This window comes from Hemitrygon akajei, chromosome 10 (genome assembly GCF_048418815.1).
Source record: "Hemitrygon akajei chromosome 10, sHemAka1.3, whole genome shotgun sequence".
In the NCBI taxonomy this organism is placed as follows: domain Eukaryota; kingdom Metazoa; phylum Chordata; class Chondrichthyes; order Myliobatiformes; family Dasyatidae; genus Hemitrygon; species Hemitrygon akajei.
In genome coordinates this window covers 137,253,885-137,266,278 of record NC_133133.1, presented here as the reverse complement: position 1 = coordinate 137,266,278, position 12,394 = coordinate 137,253,885, and the positions used below count along the sequence as shown (strand labels likewise).

General features: G+C 45.3%; 1 protein-coding gene across 2 annotated transcripts in view; it reads right to left on the bottom strand.

Annotated features, from left to right (window-relative positions):
* The window catches only part of LOC140734714 (zinc finger protein 800-like), a 147,389-nt gene that overhangs the window by 133,713 nt on the left and 1,282 nt on the right, over positions 1 to 12,394 (bottom strand). For both annotated transcript variants that reach the window (XM_073059082.1, XM_073059081.1), the window contains exon 2: positions 8,502 to 8,602. The gene's annotated coding sequence lies outside the window, so the exon portion shown is untranslated. The remainder of the gene's footprint in view (positions 1 to 8,501; positions 8,603 to 12,394) is intronic.

Here is a 12,394-nt window from a genome sequence, read left to right as displayed (position 1 = left end):
TCGGTAGCTGAGCGAAGGGCGCTGAGTAGGCTACGGTCAATTATGGAAAACTCTGAACATCCTCTACATAGCACCATCCAGAGACAGAGAAGCAGTTTCAGCGACAGGTTACTGTCGATGCAATGCTCCTCAGACAGGATGAAGAGGTCAATACTCCCCAATGCCATTAGGCTTTACAATTCAACCGCCAGGACTTAAGAACTTTTTAAAAGCTATTATTAATGCTTTTTGAGATAGTGATTTAGATGCATATCATATTTTTTACTGAGTTAAGTATTGTATGTAATTAGTTTTGATACAACAAGTGTATGGAACATTGGAAAAAAAAGTTGAATTTCCCCATGGGGATGAATAAAGTATCTATCTATCTATCTATCTAATCCATTACAGGATGTATGTATAAGGACTCAAGTAGCACAAGTTATTACTCCACTTTGTCATAAGTGAGTAACGTAGAACGAAGCTGACATGTTATCCCAGCTCCTGTGTTTTTCTTTCAATTAGTGTTACGTAACAATTGTAACTTGTGTGCCTTTCTATCTGGCCGTTTGCATTGTCATTTTACCACCCATCAAAAAGAAACAGGCAAAGTAAATAAATGTTTGCAAAACCCTAACTTTTGTAAAACATAAAACGTCTCTCCACGCCACCAGCTGAATACCCTCTCATATACAGTTCAAAGCAAAAGCTCGTGTTTTAATTGAGGAAGTGTGCAATGTTCCTTCCTCAAGCAAATATATCAACCAACATAATAAGCTCTTTCTATATTGTGCTTCAAACTTGAAACTTATGACTTTACCTTTAACAAGTATTTAATGAAAAAAAATCACAGGAAAATGTTGCTAGAGCAATAACTCAAATATTCCATCAGTACAATTAAAGGAATGATAATGATGTACCTTAGAAAGTCACACACATCACATGTGCACAATCCAGATTTAGCTCACGACTCTCTAGAGGAAAGGGGGGGCAGAAATATCAGGTTCACGCCTGAGCATTTGGTAAATGCTGAAACCTTCAATTAAAAAACTGTAATGAAGACATTAAAGGACACAAAAAACAAGACTAATTTTAATCATGTAATTATGAAATACATAATTCTTTGATTTTGCAACTCTGATCCATCCTCATTTTTGGGTTTCATCAGTTGGATGAAAACTTTTTACAAACTGTTAACTAATTTGTGAGAACCCAATAACCAAATACACAAGTGGAAGACAGACTTCCAATATAAAATCAACTATACGTCACATAGTGTAACAGCCTTAACAATCAAAGACTGTATCATAGCACCATCTATAGGAATAATTTTCTCTAATGTATTTTAATGAAGTAAAAGTACTACAGAATCTTAGAAACCGCAACGTTAATGTCAATTGTGCATGTGTAGATAACATCCCATTCCATAGCATTTATTATCTGTATTCCATAACAAGCCTCACCTCTAAACAAGCTGATCCAGTAGTAAAAAACACCGGTGCCTACCTAACAATGTGGACAATTACCAGTGATTCCATCACACAAAAAGTACAACAAACTAAATCCAGCTAATGAGTGTACTTTCAATTATCAACCATTTGACCCATCAAGTCTGCTCTGCCATTGGACTATGACTGATTTAATTTCCCTCTCAACCCCATTCCCGCAACACCACTTAACTCCAGCACAAAATCCATCTGAATATGGACCAAAAATCTGGAGGTGAGAATGAAATGGCATCAAGGCAATATTTGGCCAAGTGAAATACAAAGCCAGTGGGCAACAATGAGGATATCACCCCAATGGTTGGTATCAGGCTTGTGCGCAGGAAGAAGCTCCTGGTTTTTGGCAGTCAATGACTCCTAATATTACTGGAGTTTCTTCACCTTGCAGCCTCGGCTGCTTCACCAATGGCCTTTCTTAAAACATGTCAGAGGTACTGTTTGCTGATGACTACAATATTTTCAACATCTCAGTAAATGGACAGTCTCTTTCTGTACACAGTGAGACCCTGGTAACATCGAATGACAATTGGAAAGCAACATGCTACCTAAACAAAAGACAGATTAACCACTGACCCATGACATTTGATGGCATTACCATCACTGAGATAGAATGTTAACATCCATGAGTCACCACCGACAAGAAACTAAACTCAACCAGCCACATAAATGCCACTGTCACAACATCACTTGGAAGGGTGCAGTGAGCTCTGGCTGAAACGTGGAGAAAGAGTTGCACTCCAGAGGTGAACAGAAAGCAAGGTCAAGGCAGAATTTGATCGAGTGTGGCCCAAAGGAGCCCTGGCTAAACTGGAGTCAGGGGAAAAGCCGCCAGTGGTTGGAATCATACTGATCGCAAAGGAAGACAATGCAACACACAAAACGATGTCCTTCTCATTACTGAATACCTCACCGTCAGTATCTGACCAGGAGCTGGACAGCAGTTTATCTACAAGGCTCAAGTCAGAAGTGTGATGGGCACTCTTTACTTGTCTGGATGAAGACTCAAGAAGTTCAACATCATGTAGGACATAGCAGCTAACTTTACCGAGACCCCGTCCACAGACGTTCATTCACTTCAGCACAAGCACATAGTAGCAGCAATCCACAGGATACACCACAGACCCAACACAAGGCACGCTTGTGAGTATATTGCATTAAGAGTTTGGGGAGATTCAGTACGTCACCAAAGACCCCCGCAATTTTCTCGATGGACGATGGAGAGCATTCCGACTGGCTGCGTCACCTCCTGGTGCGGAGCCTTCAATGCACAGAACCACAAGAGGCTTCAGAGGGCAGAGACTCAGCCCGCCCCATCACGAGCCCAGCCCTCCACGCCATCAAGGACATTCTCAAGAGGTGGCGCCGCAAGAAGGCAGCATCGATCATTAAAAGCCTCAACGTCAGAGACACGCTCTCTTCGTGTTACTACCAGCGGAAAGGAGCCCAAAGACACACCTTCAAGAGCCGCTTTCTCCCCTCCACAATTAGACCTCTGAATGGTCCGTGAGCCCATGAGTACTGCCTTCTCACCCATCTCCCGCACTTATTTACTTTGTAAATTATTTTTACGTCCTGCACTGCCCTGCCGCTGCTTCACAACTTTTGACAGTGATAACAAATCTGATTCAATGGCAGCCTACCATTTGTAGATTGATTCCCCATCGAGTTGCACACTATCCCCACAAAACACGTCAGCACAGCGTACGCGCAGTGGCCACTTTATTAGGTACAGGAGTGGAAGCCGGTGTGCTCTGCTGCTGCTACTCCAAACACGTCCGCATGCTTCCAATGCACCGAGTGGCTGCCACGGTTGGCAGATTAGATATTTGCATTAAGCAGATGTGCCTAATAAAATGGCTCCTGAATGTGTATCATCACTAGATCTAAATCCTGAAATTCCCTGTCTAAAGGCATTCCCTATCCAATACCTTCACATGGCAACACCAGTAAGGCAGCAGATCCACCAGTAAGGGAATGGGAAACTAACGCTGGCCTTGCCAGTAATCAGATACAGAGTAGGTACAGAGGAGATTTCAGGGGCATGTTTTTTACCCAGAGAGTGGTGAGTGCGTGGAATGGGCTGCCAGCGGCGGTGGAGGCGGAAACGACAGGGTCTTTTAAGAGACTCCTGGATGGATACATGGAGCTTAGAAAAATAGAGGGCTATGGGTAAGCCGACATAGTTCTAAGGTAAGGACATGTTCAGCTCAGCTTTGTGGGCCGAAGGGCCTGTATTGTGCTGTAGGCTTTCTATGTTTCTAATACCTACCATACTTCCTAAAATTCGAAATATGTTTTCATCTGAATCAGAATACATTAAACCATCTGAGGACCAATTCCATAGCCCTTTCCTGAATGCATGAAACGTGAACAACAAAGCTTTCCTCTAGCCTGAAGAAAAAATCCCTCTCCTATCAACCAATCATCAGAACTGCCCTCAGAATTCTTTTTATGCTAGGAAACAAGGATGGCCTTTCAGTGCTTGGCCACTTGATCACAATTTTAACTAAAAATGTACCACTCAATATATAGTCACCAACACAGAAAGCAAGATCTAATATGTTTTTTTTCTATAAAAAAATGAACTAATTGTTATGACAGAAGCAAGTCCTGAACACCGAAGGAACACCGTTGGACATGATTCAGAAAACCAGGACAGTCATTCTCTTCAAGAAACAATACAACAGCACCTTATATTTTTAAGGTAAATTTCTTGCCCCCCCCCCCCCCCACCAACAAAATTATGAGGATAAAGGTTGTAATGTTTCTGGAACCGTTTTGGTGGATTAGTAAAGTAGTGAAATGCCATTTGGCAATTTGCTTCCTCCATTGAGTGATGCATCCAAAATGCATTTTCAATGATTCAGAGCACTTTACCCAGCATCTGATGCGCAAAATACATCGTCTGATATCTCTTCACATTTTACAAGTTTTAACTGGGTCTTCCTCTTTACACACCAGCAATTTATTCTTCAATAAAAAAAATATTCACGCTCATCTTTTTTCATTTGGCTTGATGTATCTCAATAAAAATTCTTTGACTTTCAAGATAGATTTTTATTGCCTTTAATATACAAGTCCATAACCTTAGATCCTCTCTCTGAAAAAAACCATATTCAATCAAGTCAAACCATGTAATCCAGACCTTGTGTGTCTTTAGGTGCAAGAGGATTTTGGACAGCCAACACATGACACACTAGAACCAACACCTGCCTTTGGAGCGACCATTAACTGCAATATTTAGTCAAGTGATCCAATCAGCTTCCAGTGAACGACGAACTCCGCACATTTGTGATGATGTAACACAAAGCCAACAAGAGTGGGTTGGACCCTTGCTGGAGATCATCACTGTCTGCCACAAGAGTGGTGCACGTGACTCTTGATACTTAGCAGTCCAGGCCTGAATGTTGGCAAGTGTGGGGAATGAAACACAGAAAATTTCAGGAGGCATCACCAACTAGGGTTTATTTGGATCTCTTTCTTAAATACTATGACACAAGAATAGTCCAAAAAGCAGGTAGCACGCAAACTTGTATCTAAACTCCCAAAAGTCTTTTCTATTTTTCTAAAGGTTCATCCTTTTCCTGAGCGTTTACATCGGGAAATGAACAGGGTGCATTCATCTGTGGACAATCTCATCTGATCTTAAAAGGGAAGGTAGCTGATGAATCAATGATGGGTGCTAAAGATTTTGTCTTGCGAGACTATTGCAGCCAAGTCATGAAAGTGCGGGGGAGGGAGAAGATGTCACGACAGACCTCAAATGAACAGAATCCATCATCTTTTGGCCAGACAATATACCAGAGGTTTTTGATGCAACTTTAATGTCAAAAGTTACAGTGTTCATTGAATTCGTCTTACTAGTCTTTATGTGGGCCAAATCTGTATCCAAGTGGACCTGGTAAAACCCATGAAAAGCATTTAGATACCAACTGAGAGAAGTGTCAGTGATGTCTTTCTACACTCTACAAAAGGGAACAGAAAGATTGAGGAGCAATTTGTAGATTGGATATGTAAAAAAAAATTGAAGATACTGAAAACATTCCGTTCAGGCAACATCTGTGATAAGAGAAACAAGGTTCAAGTTTCAGATCAGTAGCTCAAAAGCTTAAATGTTCCTACCGCCACTGAAACTGCCTAATCTCCTGAATATTCCCTGCCGTTTACTTCAGGCTTCTTGCAGCAGTCCTGTTTTTTTTGTATGGTTAGGGCATAACCAGGCAATTATGAAGATCGCTGGGCTGATGCCATGATTGCAACTATCCGAAAACAGCTCAGCTCGATGCAGACAGTTGTGGGCTACAAAAAGGACACTGTGTACCTGGGTGGCCAGTTGTGTAGCCAGTAATATTGAGATCACAAAAGGTAAGTCGAATTCATTCATGGCAGGTGGTTTCTGTCAAGCCTTGGGGAGCAGCAAAGAAGGTATTAACCGCTGAACTTATGGTTGAAATTGTCACCAATGTTTCCTCCCTTTCACGGCGGTCATTTGCCAGGACACGCCGCCGTTGAGGTTTGCCATTTTCCTACAGCGCCTCCTCCTGGCAGCCATGTGATCAGCCATCATATTCCAGGCTGTCCCAGGTTCTAAATGTCCAATTTATGGACACTCCCTTAGAAGGCCAAAGTAAGTAAAGGTGTTTGTTCCTGCAAACAAGGCAGAAACCAAGTGGACAGAGCCAGAAGAGGGTGGGCGTGGTTAGGAGGGAGAAATCGAGGGAGGGGGAGGAGGGGCGATGGAGGGGAAAGTAGAACAGAGGAATGGAATGGGAGGAAGGAAGGGGGTAGGTGCAGGTGAGGAAGGAAAGGGCAGAGTTCAGGGGATTAAAGGGTACAAAAGGAAGGAGGGAAAGAGTGTGAAGGATTGGGGATCTGGGAGTGGCTTGGAGCATGGGAGGGTGGCGTGAGGAGGATGCGTGGGTGGGGGGAGCATAGGAAAGGAGTATGGGTAAGAAGCAATGAAGGTAACAGAGTGCTAGGAGGGGATGGAGATGCCAAAGAAGTGAAGAAAATGTTGGGAAGGAGGAGTAGAAGTAATGGATAGAGAGAGTGAAGGGAAATGAGTTGTCAAAGGAATGAGTGGAATGAGGGAGAGAAGGATTGAGGGTATTGGAAGAGATTGAGCAATTTTTGCAGAAGGATGGGAAGAATGAAGGGATGGAGGGAATGGATGGAATATCAGATTGAAAGGGTGGAGGGTCAGGAAAAAGTACAGAGAATAAATGTTTTGGAGGGAGGGAAGGAGTGACTGGGTTGGGAGGGTAGCAGAGGATTAGGAGGGGAAGAAAGAGTTGGGAGGCATGTGCTAAATGATGATCAGGACAGAGGGAGGATTGGGAGGGAGCATTAGAGGACTGGAAAGTGAGAAAAGGGCTGAGGGGAGATTGTGAGGGAAGGGGGAAGAGAGAAAGGAGAGAGGGAGAAATCAAGGGAAATGGAGCAGTTGGGAGGGTGGGATGGCTGGGAAATGCCATGAGAGGAAGATTAACGGACACACAAGGACTTGAAAGGAGGAATGAACGATCAGACTAGGGCACGATGGGAGCTAACTGGACAGGGCAGAGAGAGTGATCCAAGAAGAAAGAAAGGAGGGAATAGCTGGGAGGGGGTTTGCAAGGAAGGAGTGGCTCAGAGAACAGGAGGCAAGAAGATGGTACACAGCCAATGGAAGACTGCACAAGGAGCAAGAACTACGTAGGATTTATGAGGCAAAGCTTGTCATTCAACCCATTATATTTCCACAGTGAAGAAAGCTAGCCAGCCTAGTCACACCTTTCAGCTTATCTGTATGTTACCCAACAGGTCACGTCCAACACTCAAGCAATGAGGCGCCCTTCCTTCACCTTTTCAGGCACTCCTCGATCTTCAGAGTTCTCTAGGTGGTTAAACATTTCCCTATCTGCCTTCCCTCAACCCCTCATCTAAAGAAAGTAAAATCCCTCAATTTATTCTACATAGGTTTCTTAATTTTAAAACACCCATGTTAAGTCTTCCACCAGCTTCCTATATTCCACAGAAAACAAGCCAATCTTAACAGATCTTTCCACATGCCCAGCACAAACCAGTCCTAGCAACATATTTGTAAATGTCCTTTCCAGCACAACCCTATTTTGTAAGATCAGGGTCAGAACTATCCACATATTTAAGCTGCGGCCTAACAGGTGCTGTACGAAGTTCCAGCATAACCTCACTGCTCTGACCTTCATGAATGGAAAACATTACACATCATTTTAACCACTTCTTAACTGAATCTAAAGACAAAGCTGCAGGGTCATCCTGCTTCGATGCACCACCCAGTATCCTGCCATTCACTCGGGGGTGCAAGTCACCAACATCTCTTACCACTTTGTGTTCTAATGTAGGTGGGAGAGATTAGTGTTTGGCTGCTTTTGATTTGCTTTTTAGCTGTTCTATCACAACACTGTGGGCCAATTGGCCTGTTTCTGAGCTGTACTCTTCCAGTCATTTTCCAACTACAGCACCGGCCATCCCTTAATGACAAGCCACGCCAGTCTGTAATGCTTGGTTTCGGCTTGCATAGTCCCTTCCTGTTGCACCATCCAAAAGTACGACCTCACTTCCCTGGATTAAATTCTACTTAACATTTTTCTGCCCATCTGACGCAAACATGTGTACCTTACCGCGGTATGAACGCCTGCTCTGTGCTAACAATCACATCAAGTATTTCTACTGCCTGCAAACTTCTGTTATCACGTCCACCGCATTTAAGTCCAAATCTGAAACCTACATCATTAAGAGCAACGGGCTTGTATGAGCCCTGTGGTAGCACACTGGTAACAGTCTTAGTCAGTAAAATAACCATCAACCATAACCCTGCTTTCCTGGTTTAGGCCACTCCGGGATAAAAATCTACAGCTGTCCCTTGGTCTGTTTGACCAGATTGTCACATGGAGCACTTCTCAAAAGCCTTGCTAAAATCTACGTGGATTACGTCAAATATATCACCCTTATCAATCCACGTTTTAACCCCCACAAAAAAAGGTAAGTCTCACTCACCATAGGAAAACCGTGATAGTCCTGGAGAGGGTGCAGAGGAGATTCACCTGGGATGGAGCGATTTAGTCAGGAGGAGAGACTGGAGAGGTTGCTCTGTTTTCCTGCAGCAGAGGAGGTTAAGAAAGGACACGATTTAGGTATATATGAAAATAGATAGCATAGACTGCAAGAAACTATTCCCCGCAAGACAGGCAGATAAAACTAGGAGACTTGGATTTAGGGAATGGGATAAGAGATTTAGAGGGGATCTGAGGAGGGCCTTTTTTCATCTGGAGAGGGGTAACTTCTTGGAACACACTACCTGAGAAGGAGTGGAAGTGGAGTCACTGACTACATTTAAGAAATGACTAGGTGATCTCTTGAGCTACTGAGGTAAAAAAAGGCAATATGTCAAGTACTGGAAGCTGAGATTAAATACAAACTGGCCCATCATGACTTAAGAGGACCAAATGGCCTGTTTCCCTGCCATACAATTCTGTGACTAGGTTAGTCAGACCAAAAAAAACTTTCCTTGACAAAGGGACAGCCACGTTGTTTCTCCTTAATTAATCTGGGCCTTTCTAACCGAAGGTTTCAATAATTTTCCCACTACCAGAGGTAAACTGAATAGCTTGCCCTCGCTTGATTTATCTTGCTCCTCCCTGTTTAAACAGTGGTGTAACATTTGCGATCCTCTAACCCACTGGCACTGCTTCTGAGGCCAGAAAAGAATGAAATGTTTCTGTGAGAACCTCCATAATTTCCTCCGATTCTTACAAAAAGGCCAAAGATATACTTCTTCCAGCCCAGTGAATTATCCATCTTCAAAGATGGTAAACCCATTCTACGGTTATCTGAACTAACACTTCCCACTGTTTGCTTGGTTATGACATCAGTATTACCCACTTCTCCTGCAGAGTATGCGTTAACTACAACTGTGATCTGTCCATCCACACTGGTTACCGCAGTAATTCCTGACAGGTTTTATTCTTTCCTTTGCTATCCTCCACTTCTATGCTTGTAAGGTCTTTTTGAATTTTCTTTAATATTACATGCCAACACATTCCATACCTTCTTTCATTCTCCTACAATTGCCTTTCAGTCTTTCATGGTGTACTTGGACAGTATCTGATACAAACTTCCCTCCGGATAATGAGTCCTACCCTTTCTCCGTGGCAATATGTATACCCTGAACCCTCAAACACACACCATTGCTTCAAGAATGACTTTCAGGCCGCTGTTCCCAATACATTTTTGTTAAAATTACTAAAAAATTATTAAGAAAAACTTGACCTTATCCTAATATCGAATCTTTACCCTCTTCTTAAATTGATCTTTACCCACAAGCATGCTGTAATTCACTAAATTATGATGACAACCACAAGAACGTTTTTGGAACACCCAGTTTAATTCCTGAAAACTACACACACATTGCTTCCTGAATTAAATGGATTATAATGCATTGCTTATTAAAATATTCCAGAGTGCAATTTAGGAATTCAGTATCCACACCTATCATATGACAGCGAGCCAATCAAAATTAGGTTATCAGAAAGCAAGCACTCAAGAGTGAGCATCAAGAACCTGTCCTGGTCCAACAACCTCGACGCCACAGCCAACGCTGTACAACAGCACGCATATTTCCTCTAGAAAATTACCTCACCCATTTACATAGGCACCACAACATTTGGATGCAACTCAGGTTATGGTGGGACTGGAGCTGACGTGAATGAGGGGGAGGGAGTGTAGGTAGGAAGCAACTGGGGGGGAATGGAAGGAGAAATATGGGCGCAAAGGAGACAGGAGGGGGCCACAGCAGGGGGAATAGACGGGGGGGGGTCTCTGCACGTGGGGGGGGGGGGGTCTCTGCAGTGCTGCTGCAAAGGGGGCTTTAGAGGTGATGGTGAGGCAGAGCAGCAGGGATCAGGAGATCAGTTTTGGAGCAACAACAGCATGAAAGAAAATCAGTGTGAAAGGGGAGGGCAAATGCAGTTCGTGGAGGAGAGGAACTGGGTGATGTTGGAATGACGAGAGTTGGGATTGAATGGAGTTTATGGATTGAAGGTCTGGGAAAATAGGAGATGAAAATAGGTGGCTGATGCAGAAATGGGAGAAATTTTGTGCACAGAACCGGCTAGATACTGATCCAGGTTGGGGAGACAGGAAAGATGTGGACATTTTATGGAAGGGTTTTGGAAAGAGGCATTGGAGAGAGAAGGTCACTGATTGTGGGCTGGAGGAAAGGCATGGATAGAGAAGGTGAAAGCTGAAGAGAGGGGGAGTAAGTGCTACAATGGTGTGTTCAGGGGAGAAGAGTGGCCTGCCAACATCTTGGGTATGAGACTGGAGATTGGAGGAAGGAGCAGTGAATGAGTGGGGGCGGGAGGAGGTAGAAAGCAGAGTTGGAAGAGTTTTGAGGACACCAGAGATCAAAGAGGGTGCCAAGGATCGGGGAGGGGCTGGAGGGATGGGTCATGGCCAAGGATGGTGCAGGTCAAAAGCAGAGTGATTCCAATCCAGAGGTGTCAAGGCCAGGAGAGAAGAAGGAAATGTGGGGTGCGGGGGAAGTGGAAAGGGAGTTGGACACAGTTGTGGCAGGAGATAAGGATTCAAGGACAGGGAGGCAGATGAGAAAATGGGGGTAAGACCTGGAGTGCTACAGACCACGACAGCTGAGGTGGTTCAACAGCGAAATGGCAGAATGTTCAACACTAGGAGTGGGGAGACAAAATTGATGAAAAAAGCATCAGGTAGTGTCAGGACAAGGTCAGGGGTAAAGCATTGGGGTGAACAGAAGGATAGAGTAGGATAGCGAAGGTGGAGAAATGGGGTGTAAATATGTAGAATTAGGTGTATGTGGAGATTGTTTTGGATGGGAAAGGTTTCAGGGGAACGGGACAAATGGGATTCTCTTAGATGGGCATCTTAGTGGCCTTTCAGCCAGAGGCACGTTTAATGATGTATCACGGAGAGAAAGGGTGGGGTTAGAGGTGTTTGTGAGAGAATGAAAAGGTCCGAGGGGTGACGTATTGGGCGGGGGAGAGGTGAAAGGTGAGGGTTTAAGGGGAGGGAATGGAAAACGGAGAGATGTTGGAGAGATGAACTGTGTTGGAGATGCCTGGGGAAAGGGGAGAGAGGCGCGGGATGGGGTCGTCCTGGGGAGAGAGGTGGCGTCAATCGCGTTCGGCAGGGAGGAGAGATGTCAGATCGTGTTGGGGAGGGAGGCGGGATTTGGGGAGGGTTGACAAGGGAGGCGGGGTGTGGGGTCGTGTTGAGGGGGTGCTGTTGCTGTGCTGACTCAGGGTGGGGGACAACAGGCAAAAGTCGGCTGGTGCCCGTGCTCCACACAGACGGGCCGGGCCGTGTGGCGCAACCGTAAACCGGCGGGTTGTGAGAAGGGAACACGGGTCCGGGCGCTCCTCTCCGCCGCTACGGGAGTGTTTCGCTTTCTTAAAAGAGAAAACCCAGCGCCGCCCCACCGGAAACTTTACCAGCACTGTCCCCGGCCCTCGGTGCGCGTCCTCGCCGATGCCAGTGCTATCGCGGCCGGCTAAAGTTTGGAAAAGGCCGCCCGTGCGGCCACCCCCTTTTCCTGGCCGGCTCCGGGAGCGCAGGGAGCCGGCGGTGGGATCCCAAGCCCAACAGCAGCCGGCCGGAGATGGGACGGAGGACCAGGTGTCTGCGGGAGGGTAGGGCGCCGCCAAGGTGCAGGGCAAACAGCGGCCGTGCCGTCACTCTCCAGCCGGCCACGGCTTCTCTTCGCCAGCCGCTGTACAGGACAGCTCCGAGGGTGCGCAAGGCCACGGCCCGGGTGCGCAGCTTCGACACGCAAACATTTCCGTGCCTTATCCGAAGCTCCGTCTCTTCGCCACCACCCGGACGCGTACAACAGCCTCCCTTCTCTTTTTTCTTGC